Below are 24,299 nucleotides of genomic sequence, written 5' to 3' on the forward strand. Positions count from 1 at the left end.
GGGTACAGGGTGACTCTATAAAATGTTAGCGTTCTTGATGAAAGAACAGATGTGACTGATACCAACTTTTCCCATTTATTCCTGCTTTCAATATAGACCTGATGCCTAGAAAGGCAAAAACAAACAAACAAACAAAGAAAAAACCTGGTCACATTTTGTGACGAGGATGGAAGTCTAAAAGAACTGCAGAGAGTGTAGAGACACTTGCCATAACAATTTTGAATCAGCTAACCAACACAGCAGTTGCCTGCCCAAGATATCTTGTTATATGAGATCATTAAGAGTTTTTATTTCATAATTCACTGTTAGGTATCCTTCTACTTGTAGCTGAACACATTTTTACCATTTCAGTATTTCTCTCTTAACAAAAGAAAATACAATCTTATGCCTTAAGAAAGCTCTGCTCTTCACTTCGAGTTATTTGGCTGCTGGGCTCACTTTATCAGTCTCAACACAGATTTCACTGGGATTTCCCACAGAAAGGTCATGGAGGACTTCTGTTCCTGCTAAGTCTCACCAGGTCGCATCGAGGAGTCTCTAGGGGAATCTCATAGATAGAGTCCAGTTTATCACCTCTCCTACTCCAGACCCTGTTAATGTCTGCTACCCATGAAGCCACAGAAGGTGCCTCATTGTTGCTACAGTGTTGGATGCCTCCCATTGGAATGCTGATGTTCATTTCAAGTAAATATCTTCTGATGTCCTCAAATCTGCTGACTCTGAAGACATTAGAGCAGCACTTTGTTCTACACATAAATGGAAAGGATGCTGGTAATAACTACACAAGTTACTGAGCACTCGCTGTGCCCAGCCTAAATGATTTACACAGAGTATCTCACTTCCAATTAGCATATGTTACCTTTATTTTACTAATAGGTTAAGTAACTTGGCCAAGATCACAAAACGAGTGGTGGAATCCAAAGTCAAATTCAGACTTGACTCTCCAACATCTAGCCTGCTTGCCCCCCTGCACTGTTACCTGGGACGCCAAGAAGAATGGAATGTTCAGCTGGGAGTTTCCATGGAGACTCTATGATAAAAAATATATAAAATTCCAAAGTCATGTGTTACAACAGGTATCAACTAGTCAGAGAAGGTTTGTGAAAGTAGAGCAACAGAGTATTGCGAGAACCACCAATTCCCCAAAACAGAGGGGGGAAAGGGCAACTCTATTTCCTTCATCTAGTCTGCAGAGAAGACTTTCAGTGGGATCACCTGGAAAACTTGGCAGGTATTTTCCAAAGATGAGAACAAACAATGGACTAGAGTGTGACACCTGCCTGAGAAACCTAATGGGTTCTTGTCCATTGCAATGTGACCAGCTGGACACTTCAATTATAGGAGCAAGGTAAGCACAGTTGTGTTGCCCTTCCCTCCTCACTTTTATGAGTCAATGAATTCAGGAATGTTATCCATGAACCAAATGTGGGCCCCAATGGGACAGAGAGCTAGTAGGAAGCCTGCCAGAAGACTAGGGCTCATAGACAAGTGACAATGAAAGAAGAGAGTTCATTACACACCTCACAACCAGGACAGCCCAGCAGGAGAACCTCTGAAATGCCAACAATGCAGGCATAGGACAGTCAATGTTCTACATCTGCCAGACTCAGAGAGCCCAAAGTCACCTTAAGACCTATTTACTGAAACTCTCCAGCCTGCGTTACCCTTTCCCACTGCAAATTCCAACTCCATCAGGAGGAATCAGTAGTAAGAGTAGCTAGTGAAGGGAGGGTGGGGGCGGAAAGATTAAGGAGAAGTCAACTATTCCCTCTTTCAGAGAGGGTAGGTGCCTACCCACTACAGGCCCTAACTGGAGAACAGGGAGTCTATATCTTGCAATGAAGAGTTTTCTAACATATTGGATTGAACATTTTAAACTATGGAATCAGGGCAACTAAGAGTTAACTAACCTTAAATATTAGTTACCAAATACTAATCAAGAGAGCAATGAACCAGTCCAGGTTTCATCCAGGGGTATGGAAAAAACTTCCTCCTCTGTATAAATTTTAAAGAACCAAGAGAAACAAAATAAATTGCATTCAGCTGTGTTGTCAACATATCAACACACAAATATACACTGTCTACATCTTCCTCAGAAACCCTAAAAAAACACAGCTTCTTTAGCTTTTGCCTAGAACCTTATTCCTCCATAGGGCTTAAACAAAATCTATGGGAACCGAGTGAGAAAACAGACACCTTACAGGACTTTTCATACTTCACCTGTAACTCAGAGATCCACTAATTCTCTTCCCAATGGAGCCCCAAAAACTCAAAACCTTCAGGCAAATTAATGGAATACAGATTGATGTCTCCTGGGCCTTCTTACCCATTCAGCAAACACACACAGTCATGTTTTAATCACAGTGATGTCTCAGGATAATATCCCTGCTACACTAGCAAATAATTAACCCAGGTGTCACAACCAGGGGCAGTACCACCCCCTAGGGGAAAATCTGGAAATCTAGGAGGACAACACTGTAATTGTGCCCAAAAATTAAGCCAATGAAGAACACAATCTTTTGTTCTATTACAGTAGGTCATTCCATTGATGTTTAAAATTTTATATTAGGTTATATAATCTATGGATTTCATCCATATAGTAAAGATGGTGTTAAAAATATTTATTATGAAAATAAGAATTGGGTCCGATATGATTGGTCACAACTGGACTCACTCTATATTATTCATCCAACCTAATTTTCTCTCCAATTTGTATATCCATTTTTTTTTTGCAGGTGCAAGTTTTTATTTTGAAAATTTTCACACATTTAAGAGAGTTGCAAGAATAATACATGAAATCCCTGTTTGCTATTCCCCTAGATTCACTGGTTTTAGCATTTTGCCTTGTTTGCTTTATCTCTTTATATACATATTTCCCACCCAACCATTTGAGAGCTGCTTGCAGACTCTGACCTTTCATCCCTAAATACTTCAGTGGGCATCTCCAAAGAACAAAGATATTCACCTACACAACACAACACAATGATTACACTCAGGAAATTTAACATGAATAAAGAACTAGTATCCAAGATACAGTCCCCCTTCAAACTTTGCCAATTGTTCCAAAATCAAATTAGGTCAACTGTTCCTTTGTGGTGGTTTTCTTCTTATTTTCCTGTTCTTCTCCAGGTATTAATCAGGAAGCACACATATTTGCATTTAGTTGGCAAATTTCTTTAGTCTCCTCTAACCTAATCAGCTCACCAGCCCCTTTGTGTCATTGACAATGTAAGAGTACCAACCACTTCTTTTACAGTATGCCTCAAAATCTGGACTATTTCCTGATGAGAAGATTCAAGCTAAACATCCTTTTGTTGGAATATGACAGAGGTCATGTTGTGAACTTCCCAGTGCATCCCACTGGGGGAAAAGAAAGCCATTTTATCCCATCATGGTGGAAATGCTAACTTTGATCATTTGGTTAAAGACATACCCACCAGAGTTTTCCAATGAAATATTACTCATTTGTGTATGTATATAAAGTGAATTTTTAAAAAATTAACTCCTAGAAATACTTGTCTGGAGAGGGAAACCAAATACTCAGCACAAAAATGCAGGCAATCCCACCATTCACTACTTTTTGCTTGCCATTTTAGATTCCAGAAACTCAGCCCTTAAGATGTTGCTAATAAGTGTCTTCAACAATATTCCATATAATTGTGTTCAATTAGCATGCATTGAAAGAGTAAAATATTTGTTCAAAAAGGAAAGTATTTAAGTAGATATGGTAGAGAAAAATTAAATATGCACTTTCAGTTATTTCATGCTTTCTTGTGCTCCAATTGAATGAACTCTATTCTTTACCACAAACTGCATTTTCAAGTACTTTGTATTTCTATATGTCTGTCCAGCTCCTTTTGGGCCCAGGCATATGTCAAGTCCAACTTCCAGATAAGTAAGTATCTGGAAGAGCAGAATGTCATTACCACCATGTAAAATCTCTTCAGAGAACATGTTTTATTAGAGATAGCTCTTTGAATTCAAAGAATTCATAAGATTAAATTATAGTAAACCCCCTTGGGAAAAAAACAGTCTTTGTCTTTTTATATAATATCATATGCTTCTGTGGGCATTGAATTCCTTGATCAGTGATGTGCTGATTTGGTCCATTTGGTTCTCATTTAGAGTATTTAAAGATGAATCTTGGCGTGCCTGGGTGACTCAGTCGGTTGAGCATCCGACTTCTGCTCAGGTCATGATCTCACAGTTCGTGAGTTCGAGCCCCGTGTATGGCTCTGTGCTGACAGCTCAGGGCCTGGAGCCTGCTTCGGATTCTGTGTCTCCTTCTCTCTCTGTTCCTCCCCCTGCTCACACTCTGTCTCTATCTCAAAAATAAATAAAGATTTAAAAAAATTGAAAGATGAATCTTAACAGACTATAATAGCTTAGAATATTTAAGTAAGGTCTAAAAATGAGCAGTTTATTTCCTACTTACTAGAAAAGTAAGATCCTCTGAGTATTACCAACACTGTGTCGTTGTACAGAAATTCTAAAAAATTATGCCAGCTAATAATACATCTCAACAACGCCTTGTTCCTCATTCCCTTGAGTTATATTTTAAAAAGAGAGAGATGGTTAATTTGTTAAATTCAAGTAAGCACAGGAAATTTTATTAGAATATGAAAAACTGTTTTCTGCTGTGAAACCCAAGTTGCATATTAAGAAGAGTGCATATGTAGAGAACAGTTCAAACTCTCACCTTGACCCAAATAAGACCATGCTCAGCCAAACTCCAATCACCAATGCAGTTTGGTATTATGATAAAATGTCACTGTATGGTATCAGGTCTTCTGTAAAGAAGACAAATAGGGAACATCTGGAAAGGGAAAACCAGTATTTACAACTTTGTCTCTGTTACCCGGCACTTATCTGTGCACTAGGTATACATAAACTCATTTCATTTCAACAATTTTGTGATGTTTTTCTCGTCCCACCTCCACTTTCATGAAACTCTAATCAGCTTAGAGCCAGATTCTACCTTTTTTGTGTTCCATTCCCAGAGCCTCGCACAATGCCTGTCTCAGAGTAAGTACAACAGAGCATTTAAATAATGTGCATAAGGCCACACAATTATTAACACACGACCACACTACTCCAAAATCTTTTTCTTTACAATGCTCCATACACAACTTCCTGTATTAGTTTAAAAAAAAAAAAAACAAGTAAATAAATTGAAGTGGGTTGCATTTTCCTTGCTGCTACAATACTTTCATTTAAAAACCAAAAATACATATAATGATATTCATTTACTGACTTGTACAGTGCATCCAGTGGGCAGTCTGACATTGAGCTGAACTATACGATAGTAACTACAATGAAATATCGCTGTGTAAATAATGATCAACACTTTAACATTCAGAGGTACATACAAAAAAGATAACTAATAGGAAGGTTGGCATATTTTACTGTTTATCATTAAAATGTTTCTTAATGGAGACTACCAATTTGAAAGGTAAGATTGATGAAAAGTATTAACTATGCAATAAATTCCATGACTACATATTTCACAAAGATTTATATATTCCAGATGATCATTCTGGAGCCCAGAGATACGGATAAATCATCAAGAAATAAATGCACTTTTTACTAGTAGAGACTGTGATATTTGAAAATTACTGCTGCAAGACTCCAAAGTTTCATCAATTTTTATCAATATGTTTAAGGGACCAAGAGTTTCTGAGTATGTCTAACTCAGGGTAGGAATGACCTTTTCTGTCCAAAAGCTGACTCTCTACCATTGTGTTGAGGGCATTAATTCATGGATTCTCTCTCAAGTACTATATCCATTGATCCAGTGATCCATTCTAATGATATAAAAATACAGAGATAAAAGGAAGGAAAGAGTGTTAGTGATTTAATTTCATTTAACTACTACTCTTTATGGTTACCATGGGACCATAGAAGCTGACAGAAAAGAAAATGGTGCATGTACCAAAGATGCATAGAGAAGTATCTCTGAAAGAGACCTAGAACCCTTTTCCTTGTTGTTACTTTAGTAACACTGTTCCTTCAACTCTACATTGATATGCCCCTGAAATGTGTGACCAAAAGTCCCAGCCCTTATTTTATTGTAACAAGACGAGTGCTAGACCTTGTAAATGATCTACCTGAGTTTTACTTACTCCCTTCCAGGTTAATTTCTTAAAACACTACTTCAAGTAGGTTATCTTCTTTCTTAACATCTGCACTAATGCCACAATACTGATAGGAGAAGGCCATAATTACTTAGACTCACGAGATTTCCGAAATTTGTCCCAAATCTTTCAGGGTATTCTCATCTCCTGAGAGTTCCTTAGATGACTTCTGTAAACACACTTGGTTTACTTGCTAACCTCCAAACATGCCTTTGTATTTTCCATTTGCACTCTCCTTACACTATTCTATCCAACCAGGACATCGTATCCTACCGACCCACTAAATATTATCCACTGACTCAGTAAAATCCATACTTTTCTAAAATTGTCTCATCCTGAACTAACTCTCTCTCATTCCTTTGAGATCCTTTGGACACGACATGCAAGTTCTTTAGTTCTAAAATATAATTAAAAATTTTAACATGAGGGGCACCTAGCTGGTTCAGTGGGTAGAGCATGAGCCTCTTGATCGCGGGATTGTGAGTTTGAGCCCACAGTGGGTGCAGAGATTACTTAAAAATAAAAAATCTTTTTTTTAAATGTTAATGTGATCAAGCCTTTCATAATTTAACATCTTTTATTTTTATTTTTTTAATGTTTGTTTATTTTTGACAGAGAGAGAGAGAAACAGAGCTTAAGTGGGGGAGGGTCAGAGAGAAAGGGAGACCCAGAATCCAAAGCAGGCTCCAGGCTCTGAGCTATCCACACAGAGCCCAACCTCACGGACCGCGAGATCATGACCTGAGCCGATGTCAGACGCTCAACTGACTGAGCCACCCAGGCGCCCCATAATTTAACATCTTAAAACTTTAATCTCCTTGAGGATAAAAAGCGCATTTTACTCTTCTTCACACGTCCACTCTGCTCAACACGGTCTGTTGTTTATAGCACTCAGTAAATATTCTCTAATTTGACTCGACCCTTATTGAATTAACAAACCGTGAGAAATGGAAGGAGAGCAGATTGCAAAACACAAACCATGACCTTTCTCAGTGCCAGATTTCACAGAAAATTGGTCAGATTTGGTGGTTGACTTTTAAAATACAGATTGGCAATCTTTCTTGATGGTATAGATTTAAAACTGCCATTTTACCATAGGGTTTTTTTTTTTCTTCAACCATGTGTTCTATATTTGCTTTGTCTTTTTTTGTCTTCTGTTATTACACATCCCTGTCTATTAGCTGCATAGTGATACACACTTCTTCGATGGTTCTTCCACTGGTCACCTTAATGATTACATCATGCAGCCCTGAGTTTTCAAAGTCCAGTGTTAATGGGTACTACTGCTTTTCAATTTTTTTTTTTTTTTTTTTTTTTTTTTTTTTGAGAAAGAGAGCAAGTCGGGGAGGGGCATACAGAGAGAGAGAGAAAGAGAGAGAGAATCTTAAGCAGCCTCCATGCTGAGCATGGACATGGGTCTCATGGGTTCGTGAGATCATGACTGGAGCCGAAATCTGACTGAGCCACCCAGGTGTCCCTCTGAACACTCTGCAGACTCTGGACACTTTAACTCCATTGACCTTCTATAACAGACTGTATTTTCCAGAAATGAATGTAATAATATTTTCATTCTGTGTGCTCTTTTAATACCCTGCCCTTCCCCTAGCAAAAGGTGAAGTCTACTTCTCCTGCACTTGCAACTGGGTACATCCTTGGGATTGCCTCAACAAATAAAACGCTGCACATGTAATGCAGCTTGGCTTCTGGAATCAGTAATTAACCCCAGTGGCAAAGTGATAGGAAATGTTGGATTTCTCTGGATACTTATCTCTCCTAGACTCTACTACATTGTGAACTCTTTTCTGTACCTTCAAGCAGGTAGATTTGGTTTGCCTTACATTTTTCTAGATACTTCAGCTTCTGTGTGTGAAAGCTGGCTCGTATTTCCTAGTCTGCCACTACCAAAAGCAGAAAGCTTTGGCCAAATCATTAACACTGGAGTCTAACTTCATAGAGAGTGCATGTATACCATGCAGAGAAAATTCTGTTGGATATAAACTTTCATCCTCTCCCCTATTATTTGTTTTTATTTACACTCGTAGCAAATAATATTTTAGGTTTTTTGCATTTTTAAGTCACTCAGTTTTTTCTACATTAAATTTATACATTTTGTAATGTTTGCTGACTTATTTGAATACACTCGATAGTATTATTAGCAAGTCAGCTGGGATTTTTGGCAGATTAGAAGAAGCATCGAATTTCTCAATCTGAACCTGTGGAGGATATTAGTTACCTGGAACTAACATCAGGCCAAAATTCCTCAAATAGTATTCTGGAAATCATGGGGTCGGGGTCAACATCATTACAACTTCCTGTGTGTGATGCTGGCAAAGAAGCTTATTAACACCGGATGTCAATGTGAATAAAGCAAAAAGTGAATGAAGCCTCTGAAGGTCCATTCATATTGTAGCACATGGTAAAAATGCATTCCTTTTTATGATAATCAGTATTCCACTATATATGTATATATACCACATCTTTGCCCATTCATCCATCCATTGATGGACAAGGTGGATTCCACATCTTGGCTATGGTAAATAATGCTGCAAAGAACACAGGAGTGCACATGTCTTTTTCAATTCATGTTCTCATTTTCTTTGGGTAGATAACTAGAAGTAGAATTGCTCGATCACATGGTAGCTCTATTTTTAATATTTTGAGGAGCCTCCATACTATTTTTTATAGTGGTTGCACCAATTTACATTCTCACCAACAGTGCGTGAGGGTTCCTTTTTCTCCACATCTTCATCAACACCTGCTTTTCTCCCTTTTCCTTTTCTTTTCTTTCTTTCTTTCTTTCTTTCTTTCTTTCTTTCTTTCTTTCTTTCTTTCTTTCTTTCTTTCTAATAATAGGCAATCTGACAGGTGTAAGGTGATATCTCTGTCATTTTTTTTTTTTTTTTGCATTTCCCTGATGATTAGTGATGTTGACAATCTTTTCATATGTCTGCTGGCCATATGTATGTCTTCTTTAGAAAAATGTCTATTCAGTTCCCCTGCCCATTTTAATAGGATTATTTGGGTTTTTATTTGATAGTGAGTTATAGAAGTTCTTTATATATTTTGGATAATAACCCCTTATTAGATACATAATTTGCAAATACCTTCTCCTATTCACCAGGTTGCCTTTTCATTTTGTTGATGGTTCCCTCAATGTGCAGAAGCTTTTTGGTTTGATGTTGTGCCATTTGCTTATTTTCACTTTTGTTTCTCTTGCATCTGGAGTCAGATCCAAAAATATATGTATATATTGCAAAACCAATGTCAAGGAGCTTATGGCCTATGTTTTCTTTTAGGAGTTTTACAGTTTCAGGTCTTATATTCAAGTCTTTAATCCATTTTGAGTTATTTCTGTGTATAAGATAGTGGTCCAGTTTCATTCTTTTGCAAACAGCTGTACAGTTTTCCCAACACCACTTATTGGAGACACTGTCCTTTTCCCCTTTTTATATTCTTGCCTCCTTTCTCACAAATTAATTGGCCATATATGCATAGGTTTATTTCTGGGATCTCTATTTTGTACCATGCATCTCTGTGTCTGTTTATATACATACCATATTGTTTGGATTGCTATAGCTGTGCAGGGTAACTTTGAAATCAGGCAAAATGATACCTCTGACTTTTTTCTTCTTTATCAAGATGTTTTTGGCTATTTTAGGCCTTTTGTAGTTCCATAAGAATTTTAGAATTATTTGTTCTAGTTCTATAAAGAAAATGCCACTGGAATTCTGATAACAATTGCGTTGAATCTCTAGATTGCTTTGGATTGTATGGACATTTTGACAATATTAATTTTTCCAATCCATGAGCATGAAGATCTATTTTTTGTGTCTTCTTCAACTTCTTTGATCAATGTTTTATAGTTTTCAATGTTTAGATCTTTTACCTTTTTTGGTTAAAGTTACCCTAGGTATTTTACTGTTTTTGATGCAATTGTAAATGGGATTTTTTTACTTCTTTCTGTTTGTTATTACTGTATAGAAAAAACATTTCTGTATATTAATTTTGTAACCTGAAACTTTACTGAATTCATTTATTAGTTCTAACAATTTTTTTTATAAATGGTATCTTGTCACCTACAAATAACGAGCTTTACTTCTCCCTTTCCAATTTGTATGCCTTTCTCTTGACTAATTGCTGTAGGTAGGACTTCCAATACCATGTTGAATATAAGTGGGAATAGTAAGCATCCTTGTTTTATTTCTAATCTTAGAAAAAGCTTCCAGCTGTAGGTCTGTCATATATGGCCTTTATTATGTTAAGGTATTTTCCCCATGTACGCACTTTGTTGATTGTTTGTTTTTTTAATCACAAATAGATGTTGAATTTTGTCAAATGATTTTTCTGCATCTATTGAGATGCTCATATGATTTTTATTTTTCATTCAGTTATCACATTGAATGATTGTATGTTGAACCATCCTGGCATCCCTGGCTGGAATAAATCCCACCTGATCATGGTGTAATATTTTTAATGTATCATTGAATTTAGTTTGCTAATATTTTGTTGATGATTGCTGTGTATATCTTCATCAGAGATACTGATCTGTAATTTTCTTCCTTTTCCTTTTCTATTCTTTTCTCTTGGCTCCCCCTTGCCCCCCATCTTTTTCTGGTTTTGGTATCAGGGTAATACTGACCTGATAAAATGAGTTTGGATGCATTCACTCCTCCTCAATTTTGGTGAATAGTTTGGGAAGAATAAATACAAATCTTTGAATGTTTGCTGGAATTCACCAGTGAAGCCATCTGGTCCTAGATATTTGTTGGGAAGTTTTAATTAATGATTCAATCTCCTTACTAGTAATTCACCTACTCAGATTGTCTATTTCATCATATTTCAGTCTTGAAAGACTGTAAATTTCTAGGAATTTATCCATTTTTCAAGGTTTTTCAATATTGTTGGCATATAATTGTTTATGACAGTCTGTCCTGATCCTTTGTATTTCTGTGGTTATCAATTGTAACTTCTCTTTAATTTCTGACTTTATATATTTGTGCCCTCTTTTTCTCTTGGTGAGTCCAGCTAAAGGTTGTTTGATTTTGTTTATCTTTTCAGAGAACCAGCTCTTAGTTTCATTGATCTTTTCTGCTGTCTTTTAGTCTCTATTTCATATATTTCCATTCTGATCTTTATTATTTCCCTCCTTCTAACTTTGGGATTTGTCCTTTTTCTAATTCTTTAAGTGTAATGTTAAATTGTTTGAGATTTCTCTTGTTTCTTGAAGTAGGCCTGTGTTGCTATTAACTTCCCCCTTAGAATCACTTTTGCTACATCCCATTGATTTCTCATATTTCTTTTTTCACTTGTCTCTATGTATTTTTTTTATTTCTCCTTTGATTTCTTCCAGGACTTAGTACTTTTTGGTAACATATTGTTTAACCTCCTCCTATTTGTAGTTTTCCAGTTTTCTTCTTGTAACTGATTTCTAGTGTCATACCATTGTGATCAGAAAAGATGCTTGATATAGTTTCAAACTTCTTGAATTTATTGTGATTTGCTTTATGGTCTAACATGTGATCAATCCTGGAGAATATTCTATGTGCATTTGAGAAGAATGTGCATTCTACTGCTTTGGGATGGAATGTTCTGTATGTATATAATAAATCCATCTGGTCTACTGTGTTAAGGCCAGTATTTTCTTATTAATTTTCTGCCTGGATGATCTATCCATTAACGTAAATATGGTATTAAAACTCCCTACTATTATTGTATCGCTGCCAATTTCTCCCTTTAGGTCTGTTAATACTTGCTTTATATATTTTGGCGCTCTTATTCTGGGTGGATATATATTTATAAATGTTGTATCCTCTTGCTAGTTTTACCTCTTTATTATTAGGTAGTTCCTCTGTGTCTTTTATTACAGTTTTTGATTTAAAGTCTGTTTTGTCTGATATGATTAGGGCTACCCAGCTTTCTTTTCATTGCCAATTGCATGGAATATCTTTTTCCATCCCTCCACTTCCAATCTGTGTAAGTCCTTATTTCTGGAGTAATTCTCTTGTAGTCAGTATACAGATCTTTTTTTTGTTTTGTTTTGCTTCCTTTTTTTCTTTTTCATTCAGCCACTCTATCTATTATTTGGAGAATTTAGTCTATTTACATTTAAAGTAATCGTTGATAAAAAAAATAATAATAAAGTAATCATTGATAGGTATATACTTACTACCATTTTGTTCATATTTTTTTCTGGCTGTTTTTGTAGTTCTTCTGTTCCTGCTTTCTCTTTCTCTATCCCTTTGTGTTTTGATGACTTTCTTTAGTGTTATTCTTAGATTCTTTACTCATTTTCTTTTGTGTATGTAAGTTTTTGTTTTGTGGTTACCATTAAGATTCATATATATCATCCTATGTATATAATCATCTTTTTAAATTGATAACAACCTAAATTTGAACACATTATACACCTACATTTTTATTTCTACCATTTAATGTTTTCAATGTCACTTTTTATACTGTTTTTATTTCATGTATCCCTTATTACTGTAGTTTTAGTTAATTTTACTACTTTTATCTTTTAACCTTCTTAGTAGCTTTATAAGTGATTAATCCACTATCCTTACTATATATTTACCTTTTCCAGTGAGATTTTACTTTCATATGCTTTGTTAATTAGTGCCATTTCTTTCCAAAGCTTAAAGAAGTCCCTTTAATATTTCTTACAAGGCCAGTTGAGTAGTGATGAACTCCTTCACCTTTTGCTTGTCTGGAAAACTCTTTATCTCTCCTGAAATCTGAACGATAACCTTGGTAGGTCAAGTATTCTTAGTTGAAAGTTCTTCCTTTCAGCACTTTGAATATGTCATGCCACTCCCTTCTGGCCTGCAAACTTCTGAGAAATCTGCTGATATCCTTATGGGGTTTCCCTTGTATGTAATGATATGTTTTGCTGCTTTTAAGATTCTCTACCTTTTACTTTTGACCTTTTAATCCTAATGGTCTTGGTGTGGCTCTCTTTAGGTTCTTATTTGGAACTCTGGGCTTCCTGGACCTGAATGTCTCTTTCCTTCCCTAGGTTGAGAAAAATTTCAGCCATTAATTCTTCAAATAAGTTTTCTGCCTCTTTCTCTCTTTTGTCTCCTTCTGGGACCCCCTAATTGAAAATGTAATTCTGCTTGATGTCATACCAGAAGTCCCTTATCTTTTTTTTTTAATTCTTTTTCCTTCAGGTGCTATGTCTGAGAGTTCATAGTTTTATATTCAAGTTCACCGATCCATTCTTCTATTTCATCCAGTCTGCTGTTGAACCCCTCAGTGTACTTTTCAGTTCAGTTACTGTAATCTTCAGCTCTGTGACTTTTGTTCAGTACTTTATGATTTTTTTTCTCGAAGATCTGTGTTCATCTTTTTTTCTCCTGAGTTTGGGGAGCATCTTTATGACCATTACTTTTAATTCTTTATCAGGTGGATTACTGATCTCTGTGTCATTGTGGTCTTTTTCTGAGGTTTTCTTGTTTCTTGTTCTTTCATTTGAAACATATTTGTTTCTCCATTTTGGCCAACGCTCTTGTGTTTCTGTGCATGAAGACAGCTATCTCTCTCAGCCTTGAAAGCTGGTCTTGCATAGGTGATAATCTTTCTCATTCAACCTTCCTCTAGCTCTTCGTTGTTTCCCAACTTTTGTGACCATCTAAACTGCTTGATTTATTCTTGATATACCCGCATTGTTGAGAGTGTGCCAAGACCTGTCAGTGATCCAAGGGGAAGAATCCCATTTACCATCTAGTTTCAGGTTGACTGGAAGGCAGATGCTCAGGTAGCAGTTTTTGAAGTATGAATATATATACACAATCTTGTGGGGCCAAAATCATGATCCCTGTGGCCTCCAGACTGGAGATCTGAAGGTGTCCTCTGAGTGAAGTTTCAAAAATTGGAGCTCCACATGAGCTCCACATATAATCCCCTTTCTGGGAAGTCTTACCTGTAGTGAGGCCAAAGGGGTACACAAGGACTCTGTCCCCCTACTTAGGCTCCAGATGTGTGGGAAACCTGAAGCCTGTCCCTCAAGCTGAAGCTCCAGGCTAATAGGCCTCTTTCACAGGAAGATTGGGATTGTTTCAGTCTGTCTTTGCGGTGCCCTGGGGGAAGTGGCCTGCTGACACCTGTCTTTCCTTGCTGTCAAGGCAGCTGGAGAGTGCAGGGGGCAGCGCACGCTTGCTGATCTCGGAAAAGTAATGTGAAATGTCTTGAATGCCTGTGCCTACAAGCTTCAGAAACACAGGGGGAGAGTGCTTTGCCAGCGTCTGCACACAGCTTTAGACTGAGAGTGGAAGAATGCTGTGACCGTTCACGCTCACCAGCTCTGGCCAGCGGGTAGCAGAGTATAGGAACTGCCCACACTTGCAGCCTTTCACCAGGAAGTGAGAGAACTCTATGACCACTCGTACTTGCCCCCTGCAGCCAGGGAATGGGAAAACACTGCCATCACCTGCACTCTCTGGCCTGAGCAACTGCTATGACTGTTTACCCGGTTCTATCCCAGAAACGTGGTACAAAGGTGCCGTGTCCAAGCTCATCCACCCGTGCTTAGCAGGCTGCATGGACAGTGCAGCAACAGCATCTGCACACACCTCTGTTTTTGGGGGAGAGTCTGAACTGGCCCCTGCCCCTCCAGCCAGTACCCCCAGGTCAGCAAATCAATCTCCCTCACATATAGTCTAGGCACTTTCCAACGCACTGTTTGCTCGCTGGCCCTGGGGGCAAACAGGACTGCATGCAAATACTCCAAGAGGGGAACCTAGCTTCTTATAGAATTCTGGGACCCCCACAGTTTTCCAGGCCAGACTTTCAAGGGGCTCATCTTCCCCCTGCAGGTCCCAGAGGTCAGATTGCCAGACCCTCACTCCTCCAGGAGAAGCACCTGTCTGGTGAGATCCCTCCCAATTTCATGTCCGTGAGCTGGGGTGGGCAGGGGAGGCGGGAGGGCGGGGTTACCAGCCTGTGCTTCTGTCTGTCCTATAAGTCTCAATGGGGTCATTTTATTTGTTGTGGAGCAGTTCAGCCAGTTTCAAGATCTTTTCCAGAGAGAAATAATCCATATGTAGCTGTGGTGTGTGGGAGAAGGTGAGTTCACGATTCTCCTACACCACCATCTTGGACGCCTTCCATGTTTACTAATATCAGTGTATAATTTCTGCATCAATATTAATAAATGACAGATGATATTGCGAGTTTTCTATCTTGGTGCGACCTTTCTCAAGTTTAGGGATCAGAGTATACTTGCTTCATGAAACTGGTTTGGAAGTTCTCCTTCTGCCCACTGAAAAAGCTGAAGAGGCATTAGGATTGTTGGACATTTAAAGGCTTAGTAAAATCTCAAGACATTATCTGGGCCTCATTCTTCCTGTTCTGTTCACTGCCTTGATTTCCTTCTTCAAAGTTTTTTACTGAATTTGTGTTGAAGTCCAGCCTATCTTCTGTATCCATCACATTCTCTTCAACCTTTTACATCTTTTTTTATTAAAAAAAAAAAAAAAGTTTTCCTCTTTACAGCTTACCTTTCTATTAAATTATCTGTTATATATATTTTTTTCCTAGTTTGTCTTCATTTCTGAATCCTAAATCCTTCCTGAGTGTTGGAAACTCTCATCTGAAATCTTCCTTTTGGGGCACCTGGGTGGTTCAGTCCGTTGAGTGTCCGACACTTAATTTTGGCTCAAGTCCCAATCTCATGGTTCATGAGTTCAAGCCCTGCATCAGGCTCTGCACTGACAGGGTGGATGGAGCCTGCATGCGATTCTCACTCCCCCTCTCTCTCTGCCCCTCCCCTGCTCATGCTCTCTCTCTTAAAGTAAATAAATAATCATGTAAAATCTTCCTTTCCTCACTTCATCTCTGAGGTTTTTTTTACAGTCCTAATATATGCTGTTTGTTCTTCATACATTATATCATTTTCTTACATTTTTAAGCTCATTTTGAACTACGGAGTTATGGTTTTCATCAGTTTGAAGACATATCTATCTGTGAGCTCTGTCTATAGGAATACTGTTTGGTTCCTAATCTCTCACATTTATTTCATAAAAACTTCGCATGGGATTTAACTGAGATTATCTCCTGTCACTTACTGTTTTGAATGAAGACAGTCGGCCTCTACTTTCAGAGGCAGTGAACATGCCAGAGTAGCTCTTTATTTCTTTTAACTTCACAGCCATCAGATGCCATCAGACTCAACCCAACTGGGATTGTTTCCAATTTCGGCTGCTCTTTTCAGACTAAGTTGTCAGGCTTTACAGTCAGCACTTTTTGGCAATTTAGGGTTCTTTTGTACCTGGGGACATTAAAAGGCCATGTGTTTTCCCTCCACTCTCTCTTGTGCAGATGCTGATATTGCTCAGAGGCTATGAATGTTGGCAGTCTGTCCCTACAAGCATACTATAATTGGGGGCTATGGGAATACTCTGTTTTGAAGATGGTTTCTGTGGGTCTTCAGTTTTGCATTTTAGTTGCTTTGCTATTTATAGCATTTAGTGAGGTTCAAAAACTCACTGTCACTACCATCATCCCCAAGGTACTTTTGAACTGTCACTCATCTAAGAAGATTACTGACTTGGCCGCAGCAACTTCCTACTCAACGCATCTCCAGAGACAAGGGAAACAAAAGCAAAAATGAACTACTGGGACCTCATCAAAATAAAAAGCTTCTGCACAGTGAAGGAAACAATTAGCAAAACTAAAAGGCAACCGACAGAATGGGAGAAGATATTTACAAATGACATATCAGATAAAGGGTTAGTATCCAAAAACTATAAAGAACATATCAAACTCAACACCCAAAAAACAAATAATCCCGTGAAGAAATGGGCAAAAGACATGAATAGACACTTCTCCAAAGAAGACATCCAGATGGCCAACTGACACATGAAAACATGCTCAACATCACTCATCATCAGGGAAATACAAACCAAAACCACACTGAGATACCACCTTACACCTGTCAGAATGGCTAACATTAACAACTCAGGCAACAAGAGATGTTGGTGAGGATGCAGAGAAAGAGGATCTCTTTTGCATTGTTGGTGGGAACGCAAGCTGGTGCAGCCACTCTGGAAAACAGTATGGAGGGTCCTCAAAAAACTAAAAATAGAACTACCCTATTACCCAGCAATTGCACTACTAGGCATTTATCCACGGGATACAGGTGTGCTGTTTCGAAGGGACACATGCACCCCCATGTTTATAGCAGCACCATCAACAATAGCCAAAGTATGGAAAGAGCCCAAATGTCCATCGATGGATGAATGGATAAAGAAGATGTGGTATACAGATACAATGGAGTATTACTCAGCAATCAAAAAGAATGAAATCTTGCCATTTGCAACCACGTGGATGGAACTGGAGGGTATTATGCTAAGTGAAATTAGAGAAAGACAAAAATCCTATGACTTCACTCATATGAGGACTTTAAGAGACAAAACAGATGAACATAAGGGAAAGGAAACAAAAATAATATAAAAACAGGGAGGGGGACAAAACACAAGAGACTCTTAAATATGGAGAACAGAGGGGTACTGGAGGGGGGATGCACTAAATGGGTAAGAGGCATTAAGGAATCTACTCCTGAAATCACTGTTGCACTATATGCTAACTAATTTGGATGTTAATTAATTAATTAATTAATTCCTGAGGAAAATGTGAGGGTAAAATTAATTAGCTGACTTAAGTAGTATACTACTTACATTTGCTATTGACTTGTGTTATGATATCCAGGAAGGAATCTAAAGTTTCCTTGAAGAGCAAATGCTTTTATCATCAGTAGGTACTCCAGGAATTATTGTTTAACCAAATTAATCACCGAGATGACATTTCAGTAATGACTAATTTCATAGTCTTCCCTTTTGTATATCTTTTTCATTTCCAGGAAAAATAGCACAACTTATGAGAGCACAATGAAAACACAGAGGTGCCTGGGTGGCTCAGTCGGTTAAGCATCCAATTTCAGCTTGGGTCATGATCTCACAGTTCCTGAGTTCAAGCCCCATGTAGGGTTCTGTGCTGACAGCTCAGAGCCTGGAGCCTGCTTCAGTTTCTGTGTCTTCCTCTCTCTCTGCCCGCCCCCCTCAAAAATAAACATTAAAATTTTTTTTTAATGAAACAGAAATTAACAAAGAATCACTAGTAATTCCAAAGGGATTCACAAAACAAAAACTTACATTTCTACTGTTTGAAAAAATGAGTAAGATTCCTTTTTAACTATCTGTAAACCAAAACACGTTCCAGCAAAATCCTACATCATCTAGAGCAGCAGCCTAAAGACTTAAGCATTATCTGGCTAACACTGAGGTGATGGGACTCTAATTTTTCATTTCTCTCTTTACATCATGTGTCTATATCTTTAAAGGTTCTTAAAAGGACACTCATAATTCCATTTGGAGAAAGTTCTCCCTTTTGACACCCATTTAAATGGTTTTTCACACACTGCTTAGCATTCCCTTTAAAAACCTAACACTATATTAACACGTAAAAAACTGTTTTCACAGCTGACATTTTAATGATAATATTTATTTTACCGAGTTCCTTTAATGAGCACTAAGTAGCTGTCACAACTGGCAACCCAGTGGACAAGTCAGAACTGATTATTCAAGCGAGTGACACCAAATAAATGGATGAACTGACATCATGTGATCTCTACACACCTTATGGGTAACAATTCATGTTCAGAGAATACAAACACATCAGAACCAGAGTTCCCTACACTTACTTTCATATTATAAGGACTATCCACACACAAGGAACCTGGGTGCTAAAAATAGAAGGCTGCACTTGAACCAATGTCACATATCTTAAAGGCTTTTGTTTAGAAGCTCCCGATTTTCAAAGTGCCAAATTCTATAGTAGCTCAGGCTGCTTCAACAAAAATTTAAAATTTCTAATGACTCTAAAAGGTAGAGTCTATTTATTGCTCTTATAAAATCCAAACCAGGTGTTACTAATGGGTTGGCAATATTCCTACAAGAGGTGATTCAGGAGCCTAGGGCTGCTCCCTATTTAATACTGAAAGGCACAATTCACAATAAAAAATAAATTACGCTGATGAATATTTATGTACCAAATAACAATGTAACCATCATCATGAAGCACAGACCTCCAAGCGTGAGCTGATGAAAAGAAACACTGTGGCAACTCTGTATACACACCCTGGCAAAACAATAGTAAAAGAATAAATGTATAAATGAGTTCAAACAAAACACGCAAACTAAAAAGAACCCAGTTAGAAGAAAGATCAACCACAAAAGAAAGACATTTCTATAAACTGTGTCTTGAAAAGCCTGATGAAAATCTCATATCCAGAGCTCAAAAACAAGATGAGTTAAAAAAAAAAAAAAATAGAACTAGGGAGATCACTTGGATATAAAAACATGAATGAGCAAGCAAGGGGGGAAAAGAAAACAAAAATCACTACAGAATCGATCAACAATTCAGAAACCTCAGGAAACAGAAAAGGCAAGCCTGAAAAAAACTTCAAACTGACTTTACATGCGCATTGACTCAGGGGACACTAAATGCGAATGTGAATCAACTCAAAGGCATGCAGAGTACGAAAAACAGCAAATATTTGAACAAATATAAAAAGCTCTTTTTCTCATTAAAAATACTTTAGAATTGGGTGTTTAAAGCAAAAGAATGCATTCTGCGGATTATGATAGACACATTAGTAAAATGGAAGACAAAGCAGAGGATGGGAGAAATGTACGAATTCAGTTTAAGTCTCTTCAGATGTGAAGTAGCACATTCTTTGGGGGCCTCCGGGGTGTTCCAATCCTGCTTGGGGCTCATGTCCTGGTGTGATCCCACCCCTGCGTGCGGGCAGGACCTGTGATGTGCTTCCAATGATACCCTAAGGCAAGGGGTGTGTGTAATTTTGTGTGATGACGTTACTGTGTGGTGTAAGATGTCAGTGTCACCTTGTCACCATCTCCCTCTTCCTCGCCGGTGGTGAGGGAAGCAAGGGGCTGTGTTGGGGAAGCTCATGTGGGAAGGGACACGGGGCCGCCAGCAAGGAGGTGAGGGGTGCCAGGAACCACGTGGGCGGGGAAATGGGTCTTTTCCCAGCTCAGTGTGGGAATGAGTCAAGCTGTACCTGAACTCCAGGCCCACAGAAGCCGAGAAATAATAAATGTGTGCTGCTTTCAACTGCCAAGCAGCTATAAAAAATGAGTATTATTGGTAGAATGTTTTGGCTTAAATCCATCATCTTGCTGCTCATTTTCTATCTGTACCACCTGTAGTGTTTCCTTTCTGCCTTCATTTAGATTATTATTTCATGCTCCACTTTATCTTCTTTATTGGATTAGTGCTATAAATCTCTATTTGCTTTTTTTTTTAATCGTAAGGCCTGCTTTACAGCTCAGAATTCTACATCTTAAAATTGTTTTTAACATTTATTTTTGAGAGAGAGAGAGAGAGCGTGCGCACAAGCGGGGGAGGGGCAGAGAGAGAGGAAGACACAGAATCCAAAGTAGGCTCCAGGTTCTGAGCTGTCAGCACAGAGCCAGACGCGGGGCTTGAACTGACGAGCGGTGAGACCTGAGCCTACTGAGCCACCCAGGTGCCCCAGAATTCTACATCTTTATCACAGTCTGTGCTCAAGTCCTACCACCCGACTTCAAGCAGAGTACGGTGACCTTATAATAGTATACTTCCATTTGTCCCCCTCCCACCTTCATTATATTATCGTCATTTAGTCTTTACATATGTTATAAACCTCATACTAATTGTTCTTGCTTGAACAATAAAGTATCTTTTAAATAAAAGTAATAAATAAGAAAAATCTTATATATTTACCCATGTAGTTACCATCCTGTGCTTTTTGGTACTCCAGACACTTTTTATGTTGTGACTACTGGATATAGTTTTATTCCTATGTGTTGTTGAGCTTTGTTCTGGGACACAGTAAAGTTACTTGGAAACAGCTTGATCCTTTTGCCTCTTGCATGTAAGATTTGTTTGTCAAGGTTAGATGAGGGCTAAGTCTTGAGATTTCATCACTCCACACTACTCACCATCATTGTGGGTACTCGCACTTCCCAGACAGTCTTGACACCCTCCATTCTAGCTAGTGGGAAGTGTGACCTCTAACCTCTCGGGTAGGTCAACCTATGCTTGGCCCCAGGTAGCCTCCGCATCTGCACGTAATTCCCTACTAACCCGCCCTGTGGCTCTGGGCCCCCAAGATTCCCAAGTCTATGTCCTTAACTCAGCCTGTTCTATAAGCTCTGACTGGGGTCCCACACCTGGTACCATGAGATGAGGACAGTCTCAGAGCAAGAGGGCAGGGCCATCACAAAGCTTATTTTACTTGTTTCCCGTCACTTAGGGATCATTATACTTTCTTGCTTGATACCCATGTCTTAAAAACCATCACTACATGTATGTTGTCAATTCTTTGGTCGTTTGAGGCTGGAAGATAACGTGGCTCGTTGGTCTCAGGTGGAAACATGAGTCTTCGGCTATTTATGGGGGGAAAAAAAGGCTGATTCAGGGATGAACTAAGAGTATGCAGGGCGGAGCACAAAGCCCCACAGAATCACCTCCAAGAAGCAGGACTGCAGTCCTAATCAAGAAACTGGCAACATACACTCGACTTGATGTTAGAACTAGTCAACAGTGATGGCAATGTGTCTCGAATTTTCCATCTTTTTCAGTGAAGGTGCCTATACTGAAGTTATTGTGTGCTTTTCTCACTATTGTGTGTTTAGGTTGCAGATAATTTGTCTCTTAAACTCACACATCTTCAGATTGAAGCATCTGAATGAAGGGCCTTGTGTATCTGAGCCTGGGTAGTTGGGATCCTGAATCTCCAGCCCAGGCCTAGTGCATTCCTGGGATAAGGCTTCCTTGGGAGGACTTGAATGTATTTTTAATGTGGGAGAGTATAAATTGGTGGCCGGAGGGCAGACTGTGGTGGATGAAGGGGGGCCACCAATGACCCCTCTTTTGGAATGTCGGTGGGTTCTGTGACAACTTTGACAGACAAAACACAGCAAAATGACGCGGTGCTGATTTCCGGTCCCAGGCCCTAACTAAGAGAGTGGCACCTTCCACCTCTTCTCTCTTGGAAGCATCTTCTGGAACAGAAGTCAGAAGTCATATGGTAAAGCCCAACTACACTGAAACTGCCATACGAGAAGAGAGTGTCATCAGTCTGTCCCCAAGCTGTCCCAGGCACCAGACATGTGAGTGAAAGACTATTTCGACTATTCCAGCTCCACGCACACATGGCCCATGTGAAGAACGGAGGCCCTACACGTGTGGCCCCAGTCATCTCCAGACGCTTGAGTCACTCCAGCTGAGGCCCCAGACATCAGGAAACAGAGGCAAATCATCCAGCTGAGCCCTAAACAAAGACCTCATCTATACAACCACATGGTGTAATGAAATGGTTGTTATAAATACCTGGAACGAGAGGGAAATCAGGAGTTCAGGTGGGATGTCCATCTCACAGATTAGATACAGTAGAGATGTCACCTTGGTATTTGTTTCCGGAGTTCGCAGAAGAGGTCCAGGATGAAGGCATAAATTTGAGAGGCGTCTTCCTTGTCCTGTTCTACTTTTCCTTTTTCCATAGCACTTACCACCTCTGACATTTTCTGGATAATTTATTTACTACTTTGTCTTCCTTGATACAATATGAACTCCTCAAAGGAGGCATTTTTGTTTTATTCATAGTGTATTCCCTGCACTCAGAACAGTAACCGGCACAAGGAAAACACTCAAATATTTGTTGAATAAATGAGCCAACCTAAAGGTGGTCCATAGGACCATTTTACGTATGACATCACCTTGAGAGACAGCATGTAACAGCAAACAGATAAGTGAGGATGTGCATTTCAACACGTGACCGGCTGGAGAGGAACCAGCAAAGGAGGCTGGGAGGACGGAGCCAGCAGTGAAGGAGGAGAAATAAGAAACTGCACTCTGGAAGCAGAGAAAGTGTCTCGAGTCTGTCAGTGACGCCGACAGGCAAGCAAGAGGAACATGGGCAGTAATTCCGTGATTTCCCGATGTGGCAGGTTCACAGAGGACCTTGACACAAGCAGTTGAGAACGAGGCGGGGGGGGGGGGGGGGGGGGGGGGGGGGGGTTAGCGTACTGAGAACAGGAGGAGGAGGGAAGGAGAGGACACAAATATTATTTAAATGAGCTTTGCTGTCAAGCAGAGAAGGAAAATGGCTAGAGGGGATGTGATGGGGGGGTCTGTGGTGGACTGTTACAAGATGTTTTCATATGCTAATAGGAACTCACTTTTACAGAAAGAGGAAAATCCTAGTAATAGGGAGAGAGTAGGGCCAACTGAGTAGGTGAGGGGGGTGAAATCCAGGACATAATGGCGTGGATGAGCCCTAGAGAAGAACAACAAAATAATTTATCTATAGTTAGCAAGAGGGCACGCAGAGCCCATGGGTGCACATGGAGGACTACTGGGAGATGTCGTGGAAAATCTCGTCTCTGCGGCTCTACAATCTCAGTAAAACGAGCAGCAAAGTCACCCACCCAGACAGACAGAGGAGGTGTGAAGAGTCCTTCAGCATGGCGCTCGGATACACCTGACACATACCTCGCGTTAGAACTTACACTGTGCTATATCATTGACGCAAGTCTCCTCGTCCGCTAGACTGTAAAATAATTTAAAGTAGGGGAAGTACTTTTTATTTTTGCACTCTACTAGCACAAAACCAAAATTCCCCACGAACTGTTACCTCACTGATTACATAAATGTCATAGATTCCTCTGTGTCTCTGTAATACAGCCTAACAAGTTTGAAAATAGCAGTTAAAAAAAAATACTATCAAGTATCTGATAATTATACTTAAATTCAATTTGCAAATACTGAGAAAATGAAACCAGTAAACTTCAGCTCATATGCGAAATTTTAAAACTACAGGTAGAATATAAACATTTTGTGCCTTACTAAAGAAATAACGAGACGCCGATATTAAAAAATAACTGTGTAGAGTTAGGAGTTTCTCCAGAGTATGCATCACACTGATTCTACGTATTCAACATTTCATGACAAAATGTCAAGGATCTTTGAGAAGGGGTTACATCAAAAACATCTCCCATATTAAAAAAATAGGAGCACTCTTACCCCATGGTCATATTTTTTAAATATATGGTTTCGAAACCCCTTGATACCAAGCGTAAGAACAAAGAAAAAGGAAGCTTCGAT

At 39.0% G+C, this 24,299-nt stretch overlaps 1 long non-coding RNA gene across 1 annotated transcript; it reads left to right on the plus strand.

The window, feature by feature from the left end:
- The first annotated feature begins 1,065 nt into the window (after positions 1 to 1,065).
- On the plus strand, positions 1,066 to 16,802 carry LOC123380318. The gene is made up of 3 exons (XR_006585885.1): positions 1,066 to 1,348; positions 14,948 to 15,001; positions 16,642 to 16,802. It is a non-coding gene; the product is annotated as an uncharacterized LOC123380318 (long non-coding RNA).
- The last annotated feature ends 7,497 nt before the right edge of the window (positions 16,803 to 24,299 follow it).

Source organism: Felis catus, chromosome D1, assembly GCF_018350175.1.
Source record: "Felis catus isolate Fca126 chromosome D1, F.catus_Fca126_mat1.0, whole genome shotgun sequence".
In the NCBI taxonomy this organism is placed as follows: Eukaryota; Metazoa; Chordata; class Mammalia; order Carnivora; family Felidae; genus Felis; species Felis catus.